This window comes from Lycium barbarum, chromosome 4, assembly GCF_019175385.1.
Source record: "Lycium barbarum isolate Lr01 chromosome 4, ASM1917538v2, whole genome shotgun sequence".
NCBI lineage: Eukaryota > Viridiplantae > Streptophyta > Magnoliopsida > Solanales > Solanaceae > Lycium > Lycium barbarum.
Genome location: NC_083340.1, coordinates 134715051 through 134728434, shown reverse-complemented (window position 1 = coordinate 134728434; position 13384 = coordinate 134715051).

The window sequence follows — 13384 nt, the reverse complement described above, 5'->3', positions numbered from 1 at the left end:
AGTGCCTCGGGGACAACAAGTATTATAAAAATAAAATATAATAATACATAAAGAAATCAGTTCTGAAAGGATAGTATAAAAACAGTCATTCCCCTTTTGTGATTCTTAATATCATTTGCTAAGCAGTTTACAAAGCCATTAATCGATATAAAAACAGGTATTCACCATATGTATCTCAATAAGAATTGTCAAAATCAATTACAAAGCCTTTTGTCAATTTATAACTTCAAATATGCCTTTCTAATCAATTAAGATTGTCAACAACCATTCCATGAGAGAATAAGAATATCACACATGCCAATACAGGCCCAAGAATCAATGATATCGCGCATAGCGCACCACACCGGAACATATAATTCTCGGTGACCACTCATCCTCCCGAATGGCTACGCATAAACATAACAATAAAGTCCATGGCATAGAAGTCGATAACAAAATTGTCTCAAAGCAGTCACACCATCAATAACATTAAAGTTCATTACGCATATCGATCAACAAAAGACACATTAACTTAACTCCTTACCATTTACCATGCCAAGCATTTCACTTACGAATTCAATATCACCACAAGCCACTCAAAGGCAACAAGATACAAAGCAAGCCACTCATAGGCAAACTAATCAATCAATCGTTACTCCGGGTTAGGAAACCACAGAGGCTAATCGTCCTCTGGACTAGCACAACAATAGATACTCCGGGCTAGGAAGCAACGGAGGCTAATCGTCCTCTGGACTAGCACAGCAATGGATACTCCGCGCTAGGAAGCAACGGAGGCTAATCGTCCTCTGGACTAGCACAGCTTGCCCATACAGGCCCAAACATAAACAAAATACAAATCATGTCATATTACCAAATTATCAATCATGGCTTAGAGCCGAATCTCACTTCTCAAGTCATCATCTCAAATAGAGGCATTTCAAGTTACAACCGATTGAGAATCTTATTCAAATATCTTATTCAATTTCAAGTTTAAGAAACCCATTTAACAACAAAACAAGTTGAAGGTCTAACCTTTAGAAGATTAAGTTCAATCATCCAATAATGGGGAAAAGCGAGTTTCACAAAGTAGTATAGTTCGTGTAAGGTTCGATGCGGGCTTGACCCTACACACGCATGACCTTGTCTAAAAGAAATCATCTTTGTAGTAAAATTATCATTACGGACCATTATGCCATATTGAAAGGATAAGCTATTCCGACCAATGTTTGAAAACGTATAACTTCTTTACGAAAGATTTCCATGACTTAAATCATCAATGAGAATATCATTACCAACCCTTAACCATCATTATTAAACATATCTTATAGAGGAAAACATTCATAATATCACATACATATATAGGGTTTGTTACAATCTAGGTTTAATGTGGGTTTGTCCCCTCACACACATTAACCACCATTTAAACATGAATTAGAGTTCAAGGAACATGAAAAGATTACTTTTCCTTTCATTCATTAAAGGATCTTGAATAATATTTATACTTCCAAATCCAAAACAGCCCACAAATCATTTGATATCCAAAAATTATAACCGAGCTTTCAATGTCATTTTCTCTATTCTAACCCATCAAATCTATCAATGATAAGAGTAAGAACATTATTAAAGTCTTAGACATACATTAGGGTTTTGTATGAGAAGTTCACCCTTTCTATTCAATAAAGAACTTTCAAGAAAAGAAGTCATGCATTCCAAAATAAGATTTTCAAAAGAGACATACCTTAATTGCTCCAAAACTTGAATTAAAGACTTAAATTTTTGGAGAAGATTTCCTAAATCTTGAATCTTGAGATGGGTTTTCTTGAAAACCCTAGATTAGGAATGATGATTTCTTGTTTAGATTACAAGGATATATGTTAGAATGGAGTTGGAATAATTAGAATGGACTTACCTTGGTATTCTTGATGTTGGAGGAGAGTAGGAGGTTGTTCTAGGGTTTGAGGGAATGAAAAATAATGACTTGAACTGATATGGACGAATATATAATGTTCTGGAAAATACAGTTTACGTCCAGCACTGTGCTGGCCGTATTTTCAGTTTACGGGTCGTAAACTGACTTTACGGGTCGTATTTTGCACACGGATTGCACTGTGTCTCTTCAGTAAAATGGCCATAACTCTTTGCACAAATGTCCGTTTGACCCCCGTAAGATACCGTTGGAAAGGTATTTGAAAGATATACAACTTTCATCAAGGAATTTTTCCCAAATTCCAAATACGGTTTGAAATACGGGCCGTAAAGTGAAATACGGTCCGTATTTAACCTTATGACCTCAAAAATGTCAAATTCCAGAATGTTCAGAAATTCTTGGTTTCAGTTCACGACTTGGTTTACGGCCAGTAAACTGAAATACGACCACTGTTCATGGGCGTAAACCACCATATCACAACTGAACGGAAAAACTTCAATTCCCACATTCTTTATCTGATTTTCTAAGTCTAGGATCATGATCAAAGTTTAAGTTAAAGGTACGGGGTGTTACACAAAACCTATACACCTATATGTATATTATATGCATAACATATGTATAATTAAGTATAAGACATAAAACTATTTTTCGGCCATTTTGTAAACTAGATCGCCCAAAGATATTGAGATGTAATTTTTCCATTTAAATTTCCTTTTCTTCAATCACTGTTTAGTTGACGGACAATTTATATTGGAGTTCTTTTTCCACCCCGTGGTTATTAAGGTGGAGACTCAATTTATTATGAAATACTTTTACATTTTAAATATGTAATTAATATTAAAGGAGAAATATATTTTTTGGAGGGTAAAAATATCATTCTATATTTTATGGGCATTTTAGTAATCCAGCTTTGCACTTTGGAGCTTCCCACTTTTAGTATAGATAATATAATATGATTAGTGGTCCATGGACGAGCTGTAGCTTCTTACAAATTTCCGACATATTGATGGATTTACTCGTATATCCTGTCGTTTTCCATCTTGTTTTCCACAATACTTTTCAAATTATAGAGAGGAAGAGATTAAACTAGGGAAAATCCAATCCATGCACTAGTCATTCAATGGTCCCGAAAAAATTAGAAATGTGAACTATAGACAAATTTCACCTACATAAATTTTCCTATCCACATATACGCAGGACCAACTTTGTTGCCTTTAACACTGAACCATGTGTGACACAAAACCAAAATGGTATCTTATAGTTGTTCACTACAACTCAATGATATCGACTCACAAATTTGACGTAAGCATTACATTTAGATACAACATGATAATCATTTTTCCTTTAATAACTCGCCTAATTTTTTTTATTTTTCATTTTTTTATTTTTTGGTAGTGGGAGGTATAAAGGCATCAAATTCTGAAACAGCCTGCTAAACATATACATATACTTGATTCTTAGTTAAAAGACTAATAAATGTTGGTTTGTGTTATCTGTTATAAAATTGAATGATTTAAAGTTGAAGGACCACAATATTTTCCCTTGTGGATTATACATGTCTATTTCAGCTTAAATGTTGTTGCGGAGTCGGAACTAGGATTTTAACGTTATGGTTCAGACTTGAAATTCTTCCACTTCTCGTCTATCCCGACTTTCGGACTCCTTTTTTTATTTAGCTCATATCCTGAAATGAAAAACAAAGTGATCTTGTACTACTTAGATTGAGTTCAAATAGAATATATATTGTGTAACTTTCGTTTATGTCCCTTCGGAAAACCTAGTTACCGGAAGTAGTCCAGATACACAAAACCTATACACCGATATGTATATTATATGCATAACATATGTATAATTAAGTATAAGACACAAAACTATTTGTCGGCCATTTTGTAAACTAGATCGCCCAAAGATATTGAGATGTAACTTTTCCATTTAAATTTCCTTTTCTTCAATCACTGTTTAGTTGACGGACAAGTTATATTGGAGTTCTTTTTCCACCCCGTGGTTATTAAGATGCAGACTCAATTTATTATGAATTACTTTTACATTTTAAATTTGTAATTAATATTAAAGGAGAAATATATTTTTGGAGGGTAAAAATATCATTCTATATTTTATGGGCATTTTAGTAATCCAACTTTGCACTTTGGAGCTTCCCACTTTTAGTATAGATAATATAATATGATTAGTGGTCCACGGACGAGCTGTAGCTTCTTACAAATTTCCGGCACATTGATGGATTTACTCGTATATCCTGTCGTTTTCCATGTTGTTTTCCACAAGACTTTTCAAATGATAGAGAGGAAGATATTAAACTAGGGAAAATCCAATCCATGCACTAGTCATTCAATGGTCTCGAAAAATATTAGAAATGTGAACTATAGACAAATTTCACCTACATAAATTTTCCTATCCACATATACACATGACCAACTTTGTTTTCTTTAATACTAAATATGTGCAAAACAAAACAAAAAATGGTATCTTATTTAATGATACCGACTTACATATTTGACGTAAGTATTACATTTATATACAACATGATAATCATTTTTCCTTTAATAACTCAACTGGTTTTTTTTTTTGGCAGTGGAAGATATAAAGGCATCAAATTCTGAAACAGGCTACTAAACATATACATATACTTGATTCTTAGTTTAGAGACCAATAAATGTTGGTTTGTGTTATCTATTATAAAATTGAATGCTTTAAAGTTGAAGGTCCACGATATTTGCCCTTGTGGATTATACATATCTATTTTAGGCTTAGATGTTGTTATGGAGTCGGAACTAGGATTTTAGCTTTATGGTTTAGACTCGAAATTCTACCACTTCTCGTCTATCCCAACTTTCGGACTCCTTTTTGGATTTAGCTCATATCCTGAAATGAACAACAAAATGATCTTGTACTACTTAGATTGAGTTGAAATAGAATATATATTGGGTAAGTTTCGTTTATGTCCCTTCGGAATACCTAGTTACCGGAAGTTTCCCAGATACACAAAACCTTTACAACGATATGTATATTATATGCATAACATATGTATAATTAAGTATAAGACACAAAACTATTTGTCGGCAATTTTGTTAACTAGATCACCCAAAGATATTGAGATGTAATTTTTCCATTTAAATTTCCTTTTCTTTAATCACGATTTAGTTGACAGACAATTTATATTGGAGTTCTTTTACCACCCCGTGGTTATTAAGGACGAGACTTAATTTATTATGAATTACTTTTACAATTTAAATTTGTAATTAATATTAAAGGCGAAATTTATTTTTGGATGGTAAAAATATCATTATATATTTTATGGGCATTTTATAATCCAACTTTGCACTTTGGAGCTTCCCACTTTTAGTATTGACAATATAATATGATTCAGGGTCCATAGATGAGCTGTAGCTTCTTACAAATTTCCGACATATTGATGAATTTACTAGTATATCCTGTCGTTTTCCATCTTGTTTTCCTCAAGACTTTTCAAATGATAGAGAAGAAGATATTATACTAGTGAAAATCCAATCCATACACTGATCAGTCAATGGTCCCAAAATAAATTAGAAATGTGAACTTTAGACAAATTTCACCTACATAAATTTTCCTGTACACATATACACAGGACCAACTTTGCTATCTTTAACACTGAACCATTTGTAACACACACAAAAAAAAATGGTATCTTATAGTTGTTCGCTACAACTCAATGATACCGACTCACAAATTTGACATAAGCATTACATTTAGATACAACTTGATAATCATTTTTCCTTTAATAACTCAACTGGTTTTTTTTTTTTGGCAGTGGAAGATATAAAGGCATCAAATTCTGAAACAGGCTACTAAACATATACATATACTTGATTCTTAGTTTAGAGACCAATAAATGTTGGTTTGTGTTATCTATTATAAAATTGAATGCTTTAAAGTTGAAGGTCCACGATATTTGCCCTTGTGGATTATACATATCTATTTTAGGCTTAGATGTTGTTATGGAGTCGGAACTAGGATTTTAGCTTTATGGTTTAGACTCGAAATTCTACCACTTCTCGTCTATCCCAACTTTCGGACTCCTTTTTGGATTTAGCTCATATCCTGAAATGAACAACAAAATGATCTTGTACTACTTAGATTGAGTTGAAATAGAATATATATTGGGTAAGTTTCGTTTATGTCCCTTCGGAATACCTAGTTACCGGAAGTTGCCCAGATACACAAAACCTTTACAACGATATGTATATTATATGCATAACATATGTATAATTAAGTATAAGACACAAAACTATTTGTCGGCAATTTTGTTAACTAGATCACCCAAAGATATTGAGATGTAATTTTTCCATTTAAATTTCCTTTTCTTTAATCACGATTTAGTTGACGGACAATTTATATTGGAGTTCTTTTACCACCCCGTGGTTATTAAGGACGAGACTTAATTTATTATGAATTACTTTTACAATTTAAATTTGTAATTAATATTAAAGGCGAAATTTATTTTTGGATGGTAAAAATATCATTATATATTTTATGGGCATTTTATAATCCAACTTTGCACTTTAGAGCTTCCCACTTTTAGTATTGACAATATAATATGATTCGGGGTCCATAGATGAGTTGTAGCTTCTTACAAATTTCCGACATATTGATGAATTTACTAGTATATCCTGTCGTTTTCCATCTTGTTTTCCTCAAGACTTTTCAAATGATAGAGAAGGAGATATTAAACTAGTGAAAATCCAATCCATACACTGATCAGTCAATGGTCCCAAAAAAAAAATAGAAATGTGAACTTTAGACAAATTTCACCTACATAAATTTTCCTATACACATATACACAGGACCAACTTTGCTATCTTTAACACTGAACCATTTGTAACACACACAAAAAAAAAAAGGTATCTTATAGTTGTTCGCTACAACTCAATGATACCGACTCACAAATTTGACATAAGCATTACATTTAGATACAACTTAATAATCATTTTTCCTTTAATAACTCGACTAGATTTTTTTTTGATTTTTTTTTGTAGTGGGAGGTATAAAGGCATCAAATTCTGAAATAGCCTGCTAAACATATACATATACTTGATTCTTAGTTTAAAGACCAATAAATGTTGGTTTGTGTTATCTATTATAAAATTGAATGATTTAAAGTTGAAGGTCCACAATATTTGACCTTGTGAATTATACATGTCTATTTCAAGCTTAAATGTTGTTACGGAGTCGGAACTAGGATTTTAGCTTTATGGTTCAGACTCGAAATTCTACCACTTCTTGTCTATCTCGACTTTCAAACTCTTTTTTGGATTTAGCTCATATCCTGAAATGAAAATCAAAGTGATCTTGTACTACTTAGCTTGAGTTGAAATCGAATATATATTGGGTAACTATCGTTTATGTCCCTTCGGCAAAACCTAGTTACTGGAAGTAGCCCAGATACACAAAATGAATACACCGATTTGTATATTATATGTATAATATATGTATAATTAAGTACAATACACAAAACTATTTGTTGGCGATTTTGTAAACTAGATCACCCAAAGATATTGAGCTGAAAATTTTCCATTTAAATTTCCTTCTCTTTAATCACTGTTTAGTTGACGGACAATTTATATTGGAGTTCTTTTTCCACCCCGTGGTTATTAAGGAGGAGACTCAATTTATTATGAATTACTTTTACAATTTAAATTTGTAATTAATATTAAAGGCGAAATTTATTTTTGGAGGGTAAAAATATCATTCTATATTTTATGGGCTTTTTAGTAATCCAACTTTGCACTTTAGAGTTTCCCACTTTTAGTATAGATAATATAATATGATTCGGGGTCCATGGATGAACTGTAGCTTCTTACAGATTTCCAACGTATTGATGGATTTACTCGTATATCCTGTCGTTTTTCATCTTGTTTTCCTCAAGACTTTTCAAATGATAGCAAAGAAGATATTAAACTAGGGAAAATCCAATCCATACACTGATCATTCAATGGTCCTGAAAAAAAATTAGAAATATGAACTTTAGACAAATTTGTCCTACATAAATTTTCCTATCCACATATACACAGGACCAACTTTGTTGTCTTTAATACTGAACCATGTGTACCACACACAAAAAAAAAAATAGTGTCTAATTGTTGTTCACAACAACTCAATGATACGACTTACAAATTTGACGTAAGCATTACATTTAGATACAACAGGATAATCATTTGGTCCTTCAATAACTCGACTAGTTTTTTTTTTTTTATATAGTGGGAGGTATAAAGGCATCAAATTCCGAAACAGCCTGCTAAACATATACATATACTTGATTCTTAGTTTAAAGACTAATAAATGTTGGTTTGTGTTATCTGTTATTAAATTGAATGATTTAAAGTTGAAGGTCCACAATTTTTGCACTTGCGGATTATACATGTCTGTTTCACGCTTAAATGTTGTTAAGGAGTCGGAACTCGGATTTAGCTTTATGGTTCAAACTCGAAATTCTTCCACTTCTCCTCTACTAAAATGAAAAACATTGTGATCTTGTACTACTTAGCATGAGTTGAAATAGAATATATATTGGGTAACTTTCATTTGTGTCCCTTCGGCAAAATCTAGTTACCGGAAGTAGCATATACACCGATATGTATATTATATGTATAACATATGTATAATTAAGTATAATACACAAAACTATTTGTTGGCCATTTTGTAAACTAAATCGCCCAAAGATATTGAGCTGTAATTTTTCCATTTAAGTTTTCTTTTCTTCAATCATTGTTTAGTTGACGGACAACTTATATTGGAGTTCTTTTTTCACCCGTGGTTATTAAGGAGGAGACTCAAGTTATTATGAATTATTTTTACATTTTAATTTTGTAATTAATATTAAAGGACAAATTTATTTTTGAAGGGTAAAAATATCATTCTATATTTTATGGGCATTTTAGTAATCCAACTTTGCACTTTAGAGTTTCCCACTTTTAGTATAGATAATATAATATGATTCGGGGTCCATGGATGAGCTGTAGCTTCTTACAAATTTCCGACATATTGATGGATTTACTCGTATATCATGTCGTTTTCCCATCTTGTTTTCCTCAAGACTTTTAAAATGATAGAGAAGAAGATATTAAACTAGTGAAAATCCAATCCATACACTGATCAGTCAATAGTCCCGAAAAAAATTAGAAATGTGAACTTTAGACAAATTTTACCTACATAAATTTCCATGTACACATATACACAGGACCAACTTTGTTGTCTTTAACACTGAACCATTTGTAACACACAAACAAAAATGGTATCTTATAGTTGTTCGCTACAACTCAATGATACCGACTCACAAATTTGACGTAAGCATTACATTTAGATACAGCTTGATAATCATTTTCCCTTTAATAACTCGACTACATTTTTTTTCTTGTAGTGGGAGGTATAAAGGCATCAAATTATGAAACAGCCTGCTAAACATATACATATACTTGATTCTTAGTTTAAAGACCAATAAATGTTGGTTTGTGTTATCTGTTATAAAATTGAATGATTTAAAGTTGAAGGTCCACAATATTTGACCTTGTGAATTATACATGTCTATTTCAAGCTTAAATGTTGTTACGGAGTCGGAACTAGGATTTTAGATTTATGGTTCAGACTCGAAATTCTACCACTTCTCGTCAATCCCGAATTTCAGAGTCTTTTTTGGATTTAGCTCATATCCTGAAATGAAAAACAAAGTGATCTTGTACTACTTAGCTTGAGTTGAAATCGAATATATATTGGGTAACTTTCGTTTATGTCCCTTCGGCAAAACCTAGTTACTGGAAGTAGCCCAGATACACAAAATGAATACACCTATTTGTATATTATATGTATAATATATGTATAATTAAGTACAATACACAAAACTATTTGTTGGCGATTTTGTAAACTAGATCGCCCAAAGATATTGAGCTGAAATTTTTCCATTTAAATATCCTTCTCTTTAATCACTGTTTAGTTGACAGACAATTTATATTGGAATTCTTTTTCCATCTCGTGGTTATTAAGGAGGAGACTCAATTTACTATGAATTACTTTTACAATTTTAATTTGTAATTAATATTAAAGGCGAAATTTATTTTTGGAGGGTCAAAATATATCATTCTATATTTTATAGGCATTTTAGTAATCCAACTTTGCACTTTAGAGTTTCCCACTTTTAGTATAGATAATATAATATGATTTGGGGTCCATGGATGAGTTGTAGCTTCTTACAAATTTCCGACATATTGATGGATTTACTCGTATATCCTGTCGTTTTCCATCTTGTTTTCCTCAAGACTTTTCAAATGATAGCGAAGAAGATATTAAACTAGGGAAAATCCAATCCATACACTGATCATTCAATGGTCCTGAAAAAAAATTAAAAATATGAACTTTAGACAAATTTGTCCTACATAAATTTCCTATCCACATATACACAGGACCAACTTTGTTGTCTTTAATACTGAACCATGTGTACCACACACACACACACACAAAAATAGTATCTTATTGTTGTTCACAACAACTCAATGATACGACTTACAAATTTGACGTAAGCATTACATTTAGATACAACAGGATAATCATTTGTTCCTTCAATAACTCGACTAGCTCTTTTTTTTTTTTGTGGCAGTGGGAGGTATAAAGGCATCAAATTCCGAAACAGCCTGCTAAACATATACATATACTTGATTCTTAGTTTAAAGACTAATAAATGTTGGTTTGTGTTATCTGTTGTTAAATTGAATGATTTAAAGTTGGAGGTCCACAATTTTTGCACTTGTGGTTTATACATATCTGTTTCACGCTTAAATGTTGTTACGGAGTCGGAACTCGGATTTTAGCTTTATGGTTCAGACTCGAAATTCTTCCACTTTTTGTCTACTAAAATGAAAAACATTGTGATCTTGTACTACTTAGCCTTAGTTGAAATAGAATATATATTGGGTAACTTTCATTTGTGTCCCTTCGGTAAAATCTAGTTACCGGAAGTAGCCTATACACCGATATGTATATGATATGTATAACATATGTATAATTAAGTATAATACACAAAACTATTTATTGGCCATTTTGTAAACTAGATCGCCCAACCCCAAAATCCGGAAGTCACCGTACAGGGACTCTAATCCAAAACATGTCTAAGAAATGTATACTGTCTGAAATAAATAACTATCAATGTCCGGAATGGAAATAGACATTAGGAAAACGAAGATCTTCAGGCGGCCTGGCATGGATAAAAGATCACCCTCAATCTGTCAACAAATGACCTCAACGCTAAATATGAGGTCGGGTAGCAGTCTCTGGATCACAATCTGCACTCAAAAGAATGCAGCAAGGTAGTATCAGTACAAACACTATGTACCGGTAGATATCATAGGCCGACTAAGATTAGTATCATGCATGAATCATAAAATCAATAAAATAGATAGACTGGTCAACAACACATAATCAAATAACCCAACAACAAGTCAACCAAGGATATTAACTATCAAGTCACCCAATGATATCAAGAATCAAGTCAACTGAAGCAAATAATGGAAATAAGTCTACCGACAACAATCTCAATACTCAACCACTGACCACTCGTGTACACACATGTTAATTGGTGTCATTGCCCAATAGTCATGACCTGCAGGGGACTCATGGTGTCCATGTACCACTCGTTCCGGATTCACTCCTCGAACCCGAGCTCACAACTAGGCCACATCCTCACCCCCGATAAAATGTGCCCGTTCATATCTAGGTCCCATCCTCACCCCCAATCAAATGAGCCTTTTCATATATATATATATATATATATATATATATATATATATATATATATATATATATATATATATATATTTGTACCTCAATTTCATCAAGAAGATTATATTAACTTCTAACCACAACATCATCAACACGTAGGTCCCAACATATCGAATAGTGGCACTAAGCCCACATAATCACTCAATCAATAGCATATAGGAATTTCAACCACACACATTAATATGCTTGAAGACTAGACATGCTTTCTCCTATCAATTTCACAACGCATACAATCAACTAATCGAAGTCTAACTCAAGTAGACCGTAATCTTCTAACTCAAGTAGACCGTAATCTACCTCAACTGTAGATCTGGAACAATTCAAATTACTTCGCTATAGTCTTTCCCTTCCGTAACTCCTCGGAATGCTTAAGTCTAGCAATTAAGATGTCAAATAAGTCACAATCACTCTAGTCACAAAATCAATTCAATGAACACCCTTCTCTTTCTTTTTTTCCATTCTAATGGGTGAATGATTGCTAGGTGTAAATCAATCTAACTTTGACCTTGACAACCACGAACTATCAATTTACAAGACTATTTAATAAAATTATCTTCTATAAGCAGTTCATATGGTCAAGCTACCATCTTTATGAAACCCTAAGTCTCAATTCACTTAGTCCATGTCTCTAATGATTCAATTCTTGATTAGAAAGTGATAACCCAAGCCATTAGATGATAACCACACAATAACAATCATAACCCACCAACTATTGAAAGTCTATTAAGTTCTAGGGTTACTATTCCTAATTCACCATTGTAGACCCATAAAAGGGATGATAATCATAGAGATGAAAGCATAACGATGGAAGGAATGATTGAGACTTACCTCTCAAGGATATTCTTGCCCTAGCTTAGAATTTCGCCCTAGGATCTTGTGGGGAACTGTTTTGGAGTTTTATGAATAAAAACTTTGGAACTAAGTGTTTAAAAATCGAGATTCTGTCCCCGTCGACCAATGCGACGGTCCAACCGTCGCTGCAGTGGTCCCACTATAGCGGGCAAGTGCCCGCCGTAGCAGATCACACCAACACTGTCCCTCCGTTGTGGCGAGCCTGGCTCCGCTGTAGCGGTCCAGTGCCCGCCATAACGGACACCCCATTTCCCAGATGACTGCGGCGGCGAGAGGTCCGCCGCTACAGCGGCCCCGCCGCAGCGGTATCACTGAGCCAGTACGCTCCTAATTTTCACAGTTTTTCACTCTATCATACAACACTTCATCTGAGGTCATATAAACAAAAACCAAACATGCACATTAATGTAAACATCATCCAGACTCACCCGTGGCCTCGGAATTCCCAACGGAGGTCTAATTTCCTCTGTCACCCCCTAATGGACTCAACAAAATCAAACAATAATCACAAACAAGTCAAATTTTCAGTTCTTAGACTTATACATTCGAGTTTCTATTAGCTCGCTCTACGCTTGGAGGGGTTCTATTTGGTAGGGTGATCCTAGATTTTCCATAACGACCGGGAGGGTCGTTGCAGGAAATCACGTGATACAATAATTAAAAAATATTTACCAGCAACTAGCCTAACAATTTTATTGACAAGCGGTTATCCTACAATCTCATTTAAGAGTAGTTTTTTAGTTGAAACTCGTTGGAAATATCTAGATGAAGCTATATACAAATATGAGGAAGATTATTGTACTTGAA